The sequence below is a fragment of the Calypte anna genome, chromosome 20 (genome assembly GCF_003957555.1).
Source record: "Calypte anna isolate BGI_N300 chromosome 20, bCalAnn1_v1.p, whole genome shotgun sequence".
Lineage (NCBI taxonomy): Eukaryota > Metazoa > Chordata > Aves > Apodiformes > Trochilidae > Calypte > Calypte anna.
The window spans coordinates 6,408,348-6,425,169 of NC_044265.1; positions in this window are offsets into that span (position 1 = coordinate 6,408,348).

Sequence of the window (16,822 nt, forward strand, 5' to 3'; positions counted from 1 at the left end):
TGTAGTTTTCAAAACTTTGTTCCCAAAGACAAAGACTGAAAAGTAGGTTTTTCAGATAAATGCTGATTCAGTCTGTCTTTGGGAGGGAATTAGGAAGGTGGCTTGCTGTGCATCTCATGACTCAGCTTTGTCCTTTAAATCCTACTCTCAGCTCCAGTGCAGCTCTGCTACACTGCAGGCTCTCGGATCAAATCCACAGGGTATCTCACTGACTATCTTACTGATCATACAACATATAATTTAATTTGCTCTGTTCTGAAGGGCAAAAAATTCAGTATACACCTGACCCAAAAGAATGGCAAAAAGGAACAATATCAAATTTATTCTGGATAGTTTAATTTACCACATCCAAAATAAGAAAAGGTTTATTATGTCTCCCTAATAAATCCTGTGTGTTAGAAAGTGAGAGATTGAGAAATAGTACAGCATAAAGAGAGACCAGGATCACCTGTCATTGAGTAAAGAACTGACACTGAGAGCTCAGAAATCAAAAGACAAATTGATTGTGCTTGTACTCTAGAGTAATTTCATTTTAGTGCTGAAATCTACAGTCTGGGTATGCCTTGGAGAACAAGATGGCCAAATCAGAAGGGAAGTTGAGAAGTTGGGAAGGTGACAGAATGTTATTGCTTCCAGTAAGGTTTTATTCTAAGTAGTAGTGTTAAGGAAATAAGACCTATCTCTTGAATAGCTATGAGTACAGCCACAAAAAGATAAAATGTGTAGTTATTAAAATAAGAAAAGGAGACAAGAGTCCATGAAATAATAGATGCTTATTCAAAAAGGGGGTTTTCATTTTCATTTAAGCTAAGTGCTATTGCTATCATTTACATTCTTATAGATGGGCTTCTTTATACTCTGAATTCCCCCAAAGAACCTCATCCTTAATTGTTCCAGATGATGTTCAAGTAAGTCTCTTAATACCTTTTTTAGCATTTAGGATTGCCTTGCCTTGCCTGCCTTTTATCACTGCAGGATAAAGGAAGCAGATTCCTGGCAGGGACTGCACAGACCAAAGTGAGCACAGTTGCCATGACTGATCACACTGTTGTTTCAAACACAAGTTGATCCAACAAAACCTGAGAAATGCATCTGTACAAGATACATTGTCAGAGCTACCAGGGTACAGACTGCTCCTTGATCTACTAGTAGTAGCTTCTGAAGAAGCTGTCCAAGGAGCAGCCTCCTCACTTCCCTTGTCAACACTGGGTCCCAGGCACAGTGGCAGATGGGTCTAATTGCTAAACAGTTTTTGCAGAAATGTACTTTTCCCCTTGACTGGGCTCAGTGCCTGCCTTTGGTATTTGTATGGTCATGTGTAATCCATATGCAGTAAACAGACAGCTTGTCATCTATGCTAAACTGTCTCCTCTCCAACACAAATGATCTCACACTTCCCAGGAGGTCTGGAGTGCAGGAAGAATTTTTGTATCCCTCTCTAAATGCTGATGAGAGACCTTTGTACGTTCTTGAAATGTAATACTGGACAGCCTAAGGGGCAGGACACAGCAATACTCTACTTCATTTGGGTGAGCAGGCAGAAAAGACACCAGTAAATGTACAAAATCTGTGAAGAAAAAGAGGGTAGGATACCTTGCCTGTGGCATCTGTCTTGTTACCTGTGACAGGAGCTAGAAATGAATCACGGCCCTTTTTATTTTTTGTAGATGCAGCCCACTCAGAAATATCTTGATATCCCCAAATCACTGAGTCTGGGAAGATGGCACAGGATGTAGTACCTGTGAGAAAACAAACCAGAAGAAAACAAACCTCATCTTTCTCAGAGGAGAAACAAAAACCTACAAAGATGTTTTCTGTGAATCATGCTAAGATGCAGAAGGGCCTTGAGAATGACAATGAAAAATATGTCCATGATAGTTTATAGAAAATGAAATAAAGGCTTTTAATTATTAATTTTAAGTTTTCTTGTCTAGTCTAGGGGCTTGAGGAACTGTCACTAGCTCAGTGCATCTGTGTTTAATGCCTCTAGGCAATCACTTTTACAGAAGGTCAAAATATACTTTGAACACAGTAACTTAAGGTGCTGCAGCATGTTCAGCTCACTCCAAGTGCAATGATACCAATCCTTGTCTATCAGTTGGCTGTAAGTGGTACTGACGGGCATGACTTCATGTTAGGAGGGAAAGGTTAATTTGAGAAGCAGTGAATGTCAGGACAGTTTATTTCCAGGCCAGCAGCATTAAACTGATATCCTGGAGTTCAAATTTCTGCAGTGGTGCTTAACATACCACACTGATCTGTTTCTCTTGGCTGATCAGCTGTTACTACCAAAATGTAAAGTTCAAATCATGCTGGATCTGCCTGTTCTCTGTGACACTCTGTATATGTGACATCAATATTACTATCATAATTTTCTAGCAAAATAGAAAACCCATTGACAACTGATTAGATCTTGTGTAGCATAGACTAGATTTTATTAGAATTAGATTAGATTTATTAGATTTATTTTCTTATTCGATTTATTTTATATTATTATTATATTAGATTTTATTAGAATTCACAGAAAATAGACCAGTCTGAAACATACCAGTGCAAGTGGCCAGATCATTTTAAGGATACATCCTCAAAGAAACTTCTCTGTTTCTCTTTTCATTCATCCCCAGGTCTTCTGCTCTGAGATTTTAACTGTTTAGGTTCTCCCACCCATACCCAGTTTTACTCAAATGCTACCTCTGTGTTAACAAAACCAATCCAGTTCTGCTAAGGAAGCCTTCTATCTTTGGGCAGACAGTGATAAAATAAGGATAAATCATCAAATTTGTATTCCAAATACAGATCCTTTTAAGTGCTCATGCTTGGAGACTTTTTTCTCAGAGTTCAGATTTATCTTACCTAAATGCAAGAGCTTGGTGGCTGAAGCCTCTAAATCCAAAGCTTGGTACAAAATAGTACAGGTTCCTCATTTAGGCATATCAGCCAAGTGCTTAATGATGGGTGGGATGAAGTGAGGTACTCCTGAGTGAAGTATATGTTTGGGTTCTTATTTTATTTTTTAGATTTTATTGTATCTAGTGGCCATGGAAAAGATCCTATCACATTTCAAAACATACCTTAATCTAATGAATTAATAAAATTAATAAAAATAATTTTTAAACTGTTATGATGAAGAAAGAATGGAGCAGTCTAAATTTTCTCCTTCAGTACTTGAAATTTGGAGCATTACATTGCAACACAATGAAATGGACCTTTATAAACAGTAATAGAGAACTTCACAAGGGAAAGATAATTAAGAAATTAGAAAGATTGTTTAAAGCCTTATAAGTACATAACATAATTTGTTATAACTCTTTAAAACATTTTGTTAGTTTTGCCCACAAACTTTTAGTCTCTGCTGCAGTAATTTATCTGGAATATCAAATCTAAGACAAGTCAATAAACAGACATTTTAAGTGAGTGGAACTTTGGAAACCCACTCCCAAGCTGTTGGAATTCAGGGGCTGCTTATTTGAGCAAGAAATGCTCTGGCAGTGTCAGGATACTTTGGGGGTGATTCTAGAAGTGATAGCAATGGTGAAGATATGAAGCAATGAATCTACCAAGTTTCCCCAAGCAGCTCAGAGAATGACATGAGGTGTCTATTATCCCCTTCCCGGGTAAATTCACACCCACGTGTGAAATTCACACCCAAGCACTCCTTGGAGGAACCACCAGAACTGCTTTGCTGGCACTATTTGTAGATGTGTATTTTTCAGATATGCTCACAATCAGAAATTGACTGATAATCCACCAAGCACTGCCAGCATTTGCTCTTGCTGCCTATACAGCTGATTCTTATTTCACTGACATTAGTGTAAATCAAGGGTAATTTTCCTGTAACCAGTGAAATTACAGTGATGCAGAAGTGACATAACTAAAAGACAAGAAAGGCCCTGAATCTTTTTTGAGAGATGGTGACTTAATTATTGACACACAAAAAGCTGTAATTGCTGTTAGCAGCATTGCAGAACTAATTAAGCAGAAGCAGCTTTTAATGTATTGTCAGGCAAATTATCAGTTCTGATTTTAGGATTTTTATTGTGGGACAGAATTAGTTTTCATGGGAGAAGCAAAATGGATACAGGCTAGTTTTAGGAAATGGATTGAATAGACAGTTTTAGAGATTTTTAAAAAATTGTATAAAATAAATTTTATCTTTCAAATTATATAGTAGTAGCTAAAGTAGTAGAGCTAAAGTTAGGCCTGAGCTTACAGGGACAGATGAGTTTAGTCCTAGATTTAGATTGTTAACTCTAACAAGTCAGCAAAACATAAGTAGTTTGGTGACTCACATCCTTTTTGCAATTCCTGTTATGCATGGTACCAACATCATCATTATTTTAAAGTAAAAGAGGCAGTCAGTGATCCATGCTAAATGGAACATATTTCAAGAAACAGTTGCACACATGCACTATAACCTGAAAAAAATAATATATGCTTATCCTCACTGGGTGCCATGTGCTGGAAATACCATTATATAGAAAAATTAGGCATCTGAAATGGATTTGCAAATTTCTTTTATAGAAATAGGCATAAAAATATATTAGATATCCTTTCATCTCTAATAGATTCTTTTGACTCACTCCAGGAGAGTACAATGGATCCTCTGTGTTGCATACAGTTTGTTTATGGGACCTGTTCTTTCTAAATGGCTTCTCTGTAGTCTGTTCCATTTTCTTACTAGTTTGCCTTCGCATTACCTTTAATGGCCTAAGAAAATTTACTGTGCTGTTTACTCACCAAAACAGCATACCTGGTAAAAATCTATAGCTTATTTTCACATATGTAATAAAATAGGAAATTTGAGGAACTGAAATGTGATCTGCAGCAGTACTCAAAAGTAAATTAAACCATTTCAGCTATACCATACTTTACAAAACCTAGGGGACAAGATATCTCCCCAGACCAAGGATTTCCTCAGCCACAATAAAATAACTCAGGAATACTAGCATTTATGCCATAACAAGGCAGTCATCCTCATGATGATAATCTGCCTCAGTTGCAGTCCACAACAAAGAATAGCAGGTCTGTTATTTATATGCTTTCCCATTTTATTATTGACCTGGCTTTCACTTGTTTGGGCTATTACAGATCTGTTCACACACATAACAGGGATCACATGCTAGGAACTGCCACCCACAAACCAGAACCACTCTCATTTCTGTTTTCTTGAAATAGAGCTCTCTTCCTCTTTGTTTCTTTCTCTCTTTCTCTCTCTTGTATTTTTGTATTTTTTAAATACAAGCACATTTCTTGCCAACTCAGCTAAAGAGCTGTCAGCATGGAACTGGATATAGAGGCCAAAGATACTTGAATCATTCGTACCAAACTAATGAGTTCACTATATCAAGGCCTGCTTGAGCATACTAGAAAGAAAATATGGAAGAAATGGATAACAGTTTTTTTAAAATCTGTAATTCAAAAGCAAGTGCAACCCCATGGATGCAGCCTTTATGAGAGAATATTACCTCTCTCCATTACTCACATGCAAAAAAGATTAGGCTGTGTATTTTATGGAGGTGGTCTCTGAGGTGATCTCTGCTCTCACTGGGTAATATGCTGGGTACACATAACTGGAGCCAATTAATTCCCACAAAGCATTTTCCATGCTTACTTAATGTAAGGACAACAGCTGGAGAAAGATAGATCAGTTCTGGGTGGCACCTTGTCAGAGCATCAGAAATATCAGACTATGAGCTCACACAGCCAGGCTGCTACTGAATAAAAAACGGTGTCTACATACAACAAAAGGTTCAGATCTTTCTTCTTATCCCTGCTTAAGAAACTAATTCTTGTGGACATGTTTAGATAGTTCTATTTTGCCCAACTGGAATCCATGGGTGTCTCAAGTTTGTGTTTATTATTCACTTTATATATTCTTTCCAAAACAGTTCATGCTGCATCAAGCCAGCAGACTGATCCAAAAGTGAGCTGGAGGGTATGTTGTATATTACATTTACCCAAGCAAACTGTGGTTTAATATCTCCTTAAACAATTTAGGATGAGGTGCTGTGAGGCAGACATCTAATTGGAAAGCCATGGCCTGCCTTGTGGCTCCTATTCAGAGGCCACACAGACTAAAACCATTTAATTTTATTTGGACAAACCACTCAGAACTCCTTTTCAATATTCATACTGGGAGTGGTATGTCTTTTATTGGGGAAAGCATTGCTTGACATTGGTAATAGAAAGTTTCCCTACAGCTTCTTGACCAGAATGCTTCAAAACTCAGTGCTACAGAGAGGGCACTTCTTGCACCTTTGTAAATAACACTACAAAACCACAATGAACCAAAGTGTACAAAATAAAAATAAATTCCATTCAACATTGTGACAAACACTCCATGGTCTGTTTCTCCAGGGTCTGCATAGGATTGCACAGTGTAGAAAGGAAAATCTTTCAGATTTTCTAAACCACTTCACATCCTTTTTATTTGCCTGAACTGCCCTTATGGGTTTTCAAACCACTCCTGCTGAGTGCAATCTCTTCATCCAACGAAGGAATGGAAACATTTCCATGCAATTTACATAACCAACTAGCACAATCAGCTTGAATTCCAAACATCAATTTTCAGAAAAGGGCAATGACAGAAAGTGGTAAGACAGAAACTTATCTATAAGCAGAATGCACAATATTTTCACCTTGCAAGTGTATCATGATGAAAATCATGCTTCACTTACACATCCCAATTCTTCAGGCATCATAGATGAATGAAACACATTATGGAATTAATATATGAAGTGGAAACCAAGCACACAAATCTGCAGAACACAAACAGAAGAATTTGAGACTGCCTAAAATGACAACTACTTGGGAGCATTTAATGGAAAGAAAAAACCAGGCTGCATCCATGAGCAAATCCCTCCAATTTACATGCTAACCTTCACTTGTACCTCCTACTGATGCCACTGTAAGGCTGCCTCTTTGACTATCTGCCTCTTTGACAATCAAGCCTGGTATTTAGGTGGTCATAAATGCTACTTGAACTTATCCTAATCGATGCCATAGCATTTGAAGTACTGTTAGTAGCTGGGACCACACCTGCATTGGACTTGTTAATTTGAAAAAGCCCAGAGAGCTAGACAGCCATGCCGAGCAAGATGCATTGTTTCTGATTATACCATTGTTTTCCTTCGGTATTGTGTTCTTAGGGTTTGTGCTTTTTCCAACCGTAGCACCCGTTTTAACCAGTTTACTTCACTTGAGGGCGCTAAAAGCCTAGCTCCGGGAACGCACTGTACTGCTCACAAGTCCCTCAAAACGACAGCGAAAAAGAAAAAAACTATAAAAACCAAAGACAAACAAACAATAACAGAAGAAGAAAGGAACACGACAGTGTAAATTATTATTTTCAGTTACACAGATTACCATGACTAAATCTTGGATGCCAGAGGTGGAAAGACACTATTGTCATCCAGATCATAAGGGATGGCCATGATGCTGCTTTCTGCCTTGGATCAGAAGATGACCAGAAACTCGTATCTGCTGCTCTGTGATCAGTACCTCTTCCACACAGGTGGGCAGACAGATTTGTGCCAGAGTCAGCCCATTAAATTAAACAGGGACCTGAAGATTTTGTTTGTACTTGCCTCCATTGGATGTTATCCTTGCCCTTCCTAGTCCATATATGTCCAATTTCATAGCTACCATTTTGCTTGTTCTAGTTCCAGAAGTTAATATTTAATTCAGCAGCAGATCTGGTCCTGCCACAGACTTTAAAAGTTTGCTTTGTTCAGATTATCTTTCTCTTTCCTCTAGCTTCTCCTTTTCAAAAGCTTCTCCTGTAGCTTTTTATTACACTACATACTTGTATTTTTTTTTAATATCTATAAACAGAGCAGACACTTTCTGTCACTTTTCAAGATTGGATTGTTATTCAATCTGTAAAGTACTAGCTGAAGCCCAGAGGTAACAGAACAAATATTTCACTGATGTCATAAGCAAAGCCACTTCTCACAGCTGAATCACACATGACTAATACATTGTTCATGCTGATGCACCAGTTGGGGTTTAAATGTTTCTAATGACATTCTGCAACTATTTATATGACTGCTGCTTCACCATAACCTGGCAGTTCATTTGAAATTTTTAGTCTGTTTGAGCCAGAAGACTACTTCCCACCATAGTTTCAGATCTTCTAAACCCCCTCTGTCCTGCTGGAAGTTTTCAGCTATAGCTTGATTTTGCTTGAATCACAGAATCATCTGGGTTTGAAAGGACCTCTGAGATCATCAAGTCCAACCCTTAATCCACTGCCACTGCAGTTACCAGACCATGGCACTGAGTGCCATATCAGTCTCTTTTTAAAAACATCCAGGGAGAGAGAATCCACCACCCCCTGGGCAGCCCATTACAATGCCTGATCATGCTTCTCTGTGAAGTTTCTTCCTAATACCTAACCTGAACTTCCCCTGACAGAGCTTAAGCCCATGCCCTGTTGTCTTACTGGTAGCCCTTGCTCTGCAAGGAGGCCTCAAGCCAGGTCACAGTGTTAATCACCCAGAGAGCTGTGAGGTCTGAGCAGAAAGAGAGCCATAGTTACAAGTAAATAATGTGTGCACTGGTTTCATAAGCACTGAAATCCCCTGTAGATTTGTTACATGCATTCAGAGGCTGAGAAAGCAGAACTCTGGGGATCTCACCAACATTCCCACAAATCTGCTTTGTCTCCTACACCAACTGTGAGACCTAACATTTTGCTAGCAATCCAGATAGCCAGAAAGAGCTACAATGAACAGTTCAACTAGTCTTGAGTTAGTAAGGACCCACTGCCACATGGTGTGAGTTTGCCTCAGCCCAGTAGAACCATTTCCAGGCTCTGCTGGAATACAGCACTCACTTGGAGAACTTGGAGTGAGGCAGGATGGGAGAATGGCTTATGCCAAAGAATTTGCTGATAGAGTTGGTTTATAGCTGGCTCATATTCTGTCTGAAACCTCAACATTTGTTGATAACATAGCTTGGATGACTTTGATTATTGCTTATCCTTGTATGTCAATGCCCAACCTATAAGATTATCTGCTTCAGCCCTCAGTGGCTTGGGTGTGTTTTCCATATGCCACAATCTCACACTGATATGTCAGTGTTCAAACTATTTTATTCCAGGTTAAGGAAGAAAAGACAGAACAAATACAGGACTCCTCATCTAACACATACCTGTACTTGATGTGTAGGACACACTATACACAGCTTCTGCCAATGGATGCCAAGTTTGTTCATTTAAAGGTAAAGAAAGCAGAAAATAGAATCAGAATCTCTTTCCTGTTCTAATATTGCAACACATGTGAAACTTTAGCATAATATACAAAGACAAATATTAAATATGTCCCAGGCTTTTGCTTTCTGTGCCAATGTGAGATTGAGTCAACATGTCCTGGTAAGATTGCTGGGATAGATGGAAGAAGGTACTTTTCCATAGTGAGAAACTGGCAGAATTGTTCACTGGTATTTGTGAACTATTTGTGAAGCAGGAATACAGTTTCCCAGAACTATCATATTGCCTTAAAAGGCATGAGATTTTTCAGAATTTAAAACTGGTGTGTTCTCTATTATCCTTCTGATTTGTTAGGATGTATGGTTTGAAGATGTTGTCTGCAATCTCAAAAGCTATGCGTTCTCTAGAAAATCAAAGAATCAAAGAAATGCTCTCACAGATCACAACTACTTTGCTAAAGCAGTAGTGGCATATCCTCAACGACAGGATATTTAAAGTCAAGCCTAGAAATTACTTGTTTCTAACCAGAATGTCACTCAGAATAGCTCTAACTAGGGAGACTGAATGAGAATTATTTCATCCAGAAAGCTCAGAAAAAAGTGATCACATACTCTTTTTTTCCTCCACTCTTTTAACATGCTTGTCCTTTGATGAGAAAACAGGAAACACACTTGTTTTTTAAATGACCAGGGCAGATAGAACAATGTTATGATTCCCATGAGTAACTTCTATGAACCTCAGAAAAAGCAGAACAGGGGAGCAACACATCAGCTTTCAGTGCAGATGACCAGTTATGATCCCAAAAAACGGAAGAAATAACATCAAGCCTTCAAGCTTGGTAGCTACCAACCAAGTCATCAAACTGCTAGGAATGCTACTGTGGATATGGCTGATACATATCTATTTGCACATGAATGTAGTATGTCTTTTTTACAGTCTTCTAAAGTAAAAGCAAAAATGTCAAGATGAGGCCATGAAGTTGGCCTGTCAAAGAAAGAACAGGCATCAACATGGTAACAGTGGAAGAGGCCAGTAGCTCTCCCCTTTAGACATTTAGGGGTGATTTTGGTTGCTGGTTAGACATGATTTTAATGGAGTCCCATTGCCCTACTTATAAGTGTCTAACTGATTGATATGCCATAAAAAAGTTTTAGTCTACTTTACATTTGAACAGTGCATCACTGAGGACCTCTTTCACCTGGGTACCAAATAACAGACCTGGGCTTTCCAGCACATGGTATATGTTTCAATATCTTTCAGTCTATATGATGTCTCAGCCTCCAAAGGCACACAGTTCTAATGTCCAATTAGGCATACTCAGCAAACAGTGCTCCCATCACTGAACTGAGATTTCACAGCTAACTGCAGGGAAAGACCACTGGGTTTGGTATCATTCTCAGAACCATTGTCAAAGTTTTTTAATTCTTCTCCTCAAAGTATTTTAAGATCACATTAGCTGATTTTCTGAGGGGAGAACGTGGGTTGATGACTAATATAAAAGTAATATAGACTAACTTAACATTACTATTAAATATAGCACTGTGCTGCATACAGAGTTTAACTGCATGGGAAGAAAGCTTTTCAAATAGAAGAGAAGGCAGATAAAAGATAAAAAGAGAAAGTATACATATATCTACATGTCTGTGTTTCCAAGTTAATTCAGTGCCAGTTACAAGAATTATTAAACTGATGTAAAAACCTAGCTGTAGCAAATATGTCTGTGGTGCAAGACATAAATCAAGAACGTACAATGCCTAACAGGTGGACAGAGTTCACAGTTTGTATAAGCTACTTCCTTGGCAAGAAGCTTCCCTGGATTTCTGCCCGGGGGCCAGGTGCTCCTCACTGATTGACAGGGCTTAAAACACAGCACCTCCCCCACTGGCATATTGCTACATATTTTACTTTAGGAAGGAAACCTCACCCAAAAAAGGATACAGAATGGACAGGAAAATTCTTGGGAAAGCAGCACTGGTCTGTACAGTAGCTCAGTTCCCACTCTGGCATTAGCAGAAATTTGCTGTAGCTCATCTTTTCACTTCTGCTGCTCATTTTTAATCATTTCCATAGGGACTGATTCTATTTATTACGCTTGGCTTCTAGCTGTTTTCTCTGCTGTCCAGTAATGGACTTACTAGAGGAGTTCCCAGGAGACTCCACATTTTATTCACTGCCTCAGCTCTAATTTTGTCCAGTTCAACACTGCATGCCCTAAAATCAAGAAATCCAAACGGTAAAGAATTCTCCCATTGCTAGCAGTGCAATCAAGGTAACTGAAGGATTATTACAACCAATTATTGAGTGGTTATTTATGCAAGTGTTCAGGTGATATTAATAAGACATTTCATCATGAGGTTTATATGCAATTCTCTCCCTCTCATTCCCACTGCTTTCTTCAAATTTGGATCATAGACCATCTGCATCTTCCTGACCAGCTTACTGCCATCAGCCTCACACTGATCTTGCATTGCTGCCCACAGAAGCTCTGCAGTTAGAGAAGATGACACTGACAATATATCTAAACACCACCAGGCAATGTTCAGATATGAAAACAAACAAACATTTGACAGGAGAGGCAATATAGCTGTATTTACACAGTGCTGTGCTTGAGAAATTAGACCAGCTGTTTATGTAATTAGTCCACACAGAGCACTCCTCTAATGCAATGATATTCTTCTACCTCTAGTCAGGCCTCTGAAACTTACATCAGTATTTCCACACAGTGCTCACAATTTACCTTTCCCCTTAAGATTTCACTTTGCCCAAACCAGGACAAGTTTACAAAGGGTAAGAGCCATATCTGGAATGTGTGATATTTTTACAATTCTAAGTCAATAAAAATTTAATTCTTCTTTTCTTATAAGGCCAACAGAACTGATCCTTCAGCTCTTTCACAAGAGAACATGCACTTTCTCTAAAAAAAAAAAATCTGTTACACTAACACTTTGACTAGACCTAAAATCTGCTGTTTTCATATTTTTCACATTTCAAAGGATCAGCAAGATGTCCAAAGAAAGTAGACACTTCTCCCACAGAATAATTTTGTTAAAACCCCACATTCCAATAAAAAACAAATTAGAGCTATATTATTTTAGGAGTCCTGGCAGAAGGAGCTCCTTATAGAAATCAGTAGTGGTCTGGTACCTATTGAGTGTAACACAGGATGCACATGACTTAGTTCTGTAAACCACATCTTCAGATGTGCTAAACAGAAGCAGATAAAAACAAACACTTCAATCCTGAACTGCAGTGTTTGTTCACTGTCATACTAACTAATAATATACAGCAATAAATGCATCTGTTAGAAACACAACAGTGCTTGGGCAACCAGAGATCCAACAGAACCTGAAGATCACAAATTAAATCTCAGAGTTCATGTATCCAAGTATCATTACTTTCATGGAGTGTTTTAGTGAATTATTTTACTGAACCCTCACTGCTAACACTGAGATTGGTGTGTGCTTCTGGTGGGTTACAGCCCTAAAAAACAGTAATTTTAAGAAACTTAACCTACTCAGGTTTGAAAATTTGAGACTATTTTCCTTTTATAGACTTCAGAAATATGTCTAGGCCAAAAGTCTACAATTACCTAAATATATAGAAACATTAGCAATAGCTTGTTTTACAAAAAGAAGTGTATTTATTTTTGAAAGAAAAACAGAGTGAGAGAGCAGATGGGAAAAATGTTTTTGCCAGTCACTGCTTTTGACTGCAGACTGAGATGTCTAATTGAGCGGAAAGATGCAAATTTAATTGAGTAGCTCCCACACCCTGAAGTGCCTGAGAGGTGGAAGACCCAAGGCTGGATAATCATTCAATTGTAATTTTTTCTGTCTGAGAGGTGATAATGAGACTTTATTTGCCACACAAGCAAGTTCTAGTTAGACTTGAATGTATCTGAACGACACCGGATTGACTTGTTATACATTCTTTTTTGGGCTGAAAAAATGCTGTTTTGCATTGCATTGTGTTTTTCACACAGCTAACAGTGTAACTATTTGGATTTCGTGACAGAAACCTTGTATTTGGAAAAAATAAATAAAAAAAAAGGAAACAATACTAAGCTACAAAGATTCTGATTTACAACGTAAAATTGGTCAAAATTTTTTAAACTGAAAGGACTTAGAAATGCTTGCACATTTATAGTGTTTTTAGCAATTGCTGCCTACTTCTGGCCACACACTCCTGTGCAACAGTCCTGACTTTGCTTTCAAGACTTCAGTCACAAAGAGAAATATTAGTAGCAGAAGAAATCAACTTGATAAATGACCTCATTTCTGACCTTTCATCTGAACTTCAAGATTTTATAATTTCTTGTAAAAAACTTAAGAGTCATCAAGAAATGTCCCTGGCTTTTACCAGGCAGTACAGATTTTATTCATGCACATGCAGAACTCTTCATGTTTTTCACTAAGCCAGTTCAAGACACTTCCTTGGCTCCTTGATTCAGATTTAAGAAGACTTGTTTCCTTTCCTCTCAGCAGGAAAGGCTTCCTCTCTCTGCTCATTACTGTATTCATTTATTCTCAATTTGCTGTTAGGTATTCTTTAGAGGAATCTTCATTTAGACAAAAGGAGCTTTGTTCTGGTTTTGCCTCTTGTATCTTCTGCCTCCTGGGCCAGAATTAACATGTACAGCCCAACTGGTCTAGTGAACTCTCCAGTCACCCTCATTTTATTTAAGCTTAATTTTCTTCATCCTTAAAGTGTTTCCCAAATACTTTATGACACTAAATACTACTGCAAAAAAGAAACATATCGTGAAAACTGAATGGTGTGTGTTTGTAGAAATTAGGGGTACATTACCAATTCCTTCTCTTGACAGACTGATTCAGTTCATAAAGTACAAAACTTTTCCACAACCTTCTTGAATGTCTGCCCCATCATTATGTTGCCTCTTTTGGTTTCTTTTTAATATCGATATTTTAGTGCTCTAGTTTCCCCCTGTATCTCTGTACTTTTTACTTAAATATCAGCTAGCATTTTAAGGAAACTTCTCATTAAAAAAAAAATAAAAATTAGTTGCAATATGTTCTACTGACATAGAAGAAAGCAGTTCTTAACTGTCCTGGTCTGGCATTTAGGAAGCACACTCAATTTGAAACCAAAATGGTTCCCTAATTTGTTCAGCCAATGGAGTGGAAAAAATATTTCCATATCAGAAGTCATTCAGATGAAATGTGGGGACTTGGATTTACTGATCCTCCTCCACCCTTATGCACATGACTATTGTCACTGATTACAGTTGGCCTGTCTGTATGATTCCCTTGCACAAGCTTTGTTGCTGTGACCTGGTGCATACCAAACAGAAATCATCTAGCCAAAGCCTAAACTGCACACACAAAAGCACCAACTCCTACCCCTCTAGCAGAGCACAGGAAAGATGAGGCTCTGCAGGGATTTTGGTGCTTGAACAATGAAAACACAGCTCTATTGCAAGCCATGCTCAAAGCATCAGACATCCAAAGGGAAGGCTTTGTCTGCATGCTTCTCAAGAGGTGTTTCCTCTTCATGTGCTACGGAGTAAGCAGATGTAAATGTCTTTTTTCCTTCTTCCCCAGGGACTGGCAGAGCTCATGGCTGCTGTCTGAACTCTGCAAGGACACCCAGAAAAGTATGAATTGTGGAGGTATATTTAAAGGCTTGTGACTGTTTATGTGATACATCATCATGGAGATCAGCAAGGGGTGTAAGGGTGTAAAATTGGCTGCACAATATAGTTCAAGTTAATATCCTCAGAAACCTGCTTAGCATTTTATACTTGACAGTCACTTAACACCAGGGTGCACCTATGAGCTATAAAATCCAAACATCATGCATGCTGAAGACAAACACCTCAAGACTTAGGTAAATACTTTTTGTTTAAACAACACATTCTGTAGCATGCTAGCTACATTCAGTTCAAATTAACTTTTAATTTTTCCCTGAAAAGCAATTCCAGCACATCACTGAGTCTACATGGTGATATTTTTCTTCAGTTTTGAAAAGGAAAGGGTATTATTTCATTTATACTCCAGCCAAACATTCTGAACAAATTTTTTGTCTTTGGACTTTCCACTAGAAATTTTTGGCCAAAACAAAGGTTTCTTAAAAGTACTGAGCTTCTGAAAGTGATCATAAATGACATGTTTGCTATTGTTAAAGTAATTTGGTTGTCAATAAAAGCTGCAAGAAAAACAGACTGCCCCATTTCCTTCCATGTGCAGTCTAAGACCTTCTGCATGCTGTGTTCTGGACCACAAGTGTTTATGCCAAGTTGCACCTTCCATGGCAAAGCATCTAGGCCTTCTCCCAAATTTAATCTGCTATCACTGGCTTCCTGTTATGACTTGTACAGCATTTTACGCTGTAATTCAAGTGAAAGCATTCTGTGATTTCACAAGAGATATTGTCAGTTTAATGGCATTTTATTGCTATACCTACTTTTAATGTTGCTGCACAAATTTAGAAAGATTAAAAAAGAAAAAATAAAGCCCCCTTTGGGCTTTATTTATTTGTTTGAATAAGGCAAAAAAAAAGTCTGATTCCCATTCTTTAGTGGGACTGCTGTAGTCAGCACTTTATTAGAGGCAGGTGATGATTTCTTAAGACTGTCTTTTTACTCCTTCACTGTGAGCTCACAGCCCATGCACTGACCTTTTCTAGGTGGCTGTAATTCCACAGACTGCTTCTAGCATTGATGCATGCAGCAGTGAAAGGCTAGAGTTTCACAAATGGCTTTAAACAGATCTGCATGTTCATTACTGCCAAAGCAGGCAGTCCCATCCTTCTCCCAGCCCTGCCTTTACCACAAGACCTTACACCTCCTCTCATGCCAGCCGTAGCTCTTGGGGGTTGCACACTGAGCCAGTCAGGAAGCAAATCTGCCTGAAAAAGGGCCTTTTGTTTGTGTGCCTTCCGGTTAATTTTCAGCTGGATCAGCTGATCAGTTTGTGATCCTGTTCACCACAGTGTCAAAAAGGAGGTGGTGAAAACAGGCAGTAATGTAGAAAGGGGGAAAAAGATAGCTTACACTTAGATTGACTCAAGTCCAGCCACAAAACCACAGTCTAAGATACATACAGGACTACTTTTTCTCCCAGTTACATTAATTCAGCCCTATGGATATAAAATATGTACACAACAATAACCATGGAGAGTTTTACCCTGAGCACAGGCTAAATGGTCAGGGAGATCGTAAATGGCACAATTATGTATTATGACAAAGCTATCTATTTTGTGCTAATATAATATCTAAATGGTTCAGCCCATCCTTAGTAGAAGATCTTTAGTTTATCAAATGCAGAATTCCCTTACTCTTAGTATTCAGAGGAGAAGTATCATGCTCATGTATCATATGCATATTAGGTTACTGATGTCCCACAGTATTAAAAAAAAAAAAACAAAATTGCAGGTGCAGACAATAAAAACCAGAAATTAGATCCCAGTTCAGATATACTTGGAACATGGAGTATAAAAGAAGCAGCTGATGAAGCATCATATTATAAGCTGTCTTGCTGCTTTGCCTTACACCAGCACAGGGGGTAGGCCCCAGCTGAGTCAATCACTTAGGTGTGATCTGAACTTAAGCATGTGAAGGATCAATCAAACCTCTTAAGCACATGTTGCAAT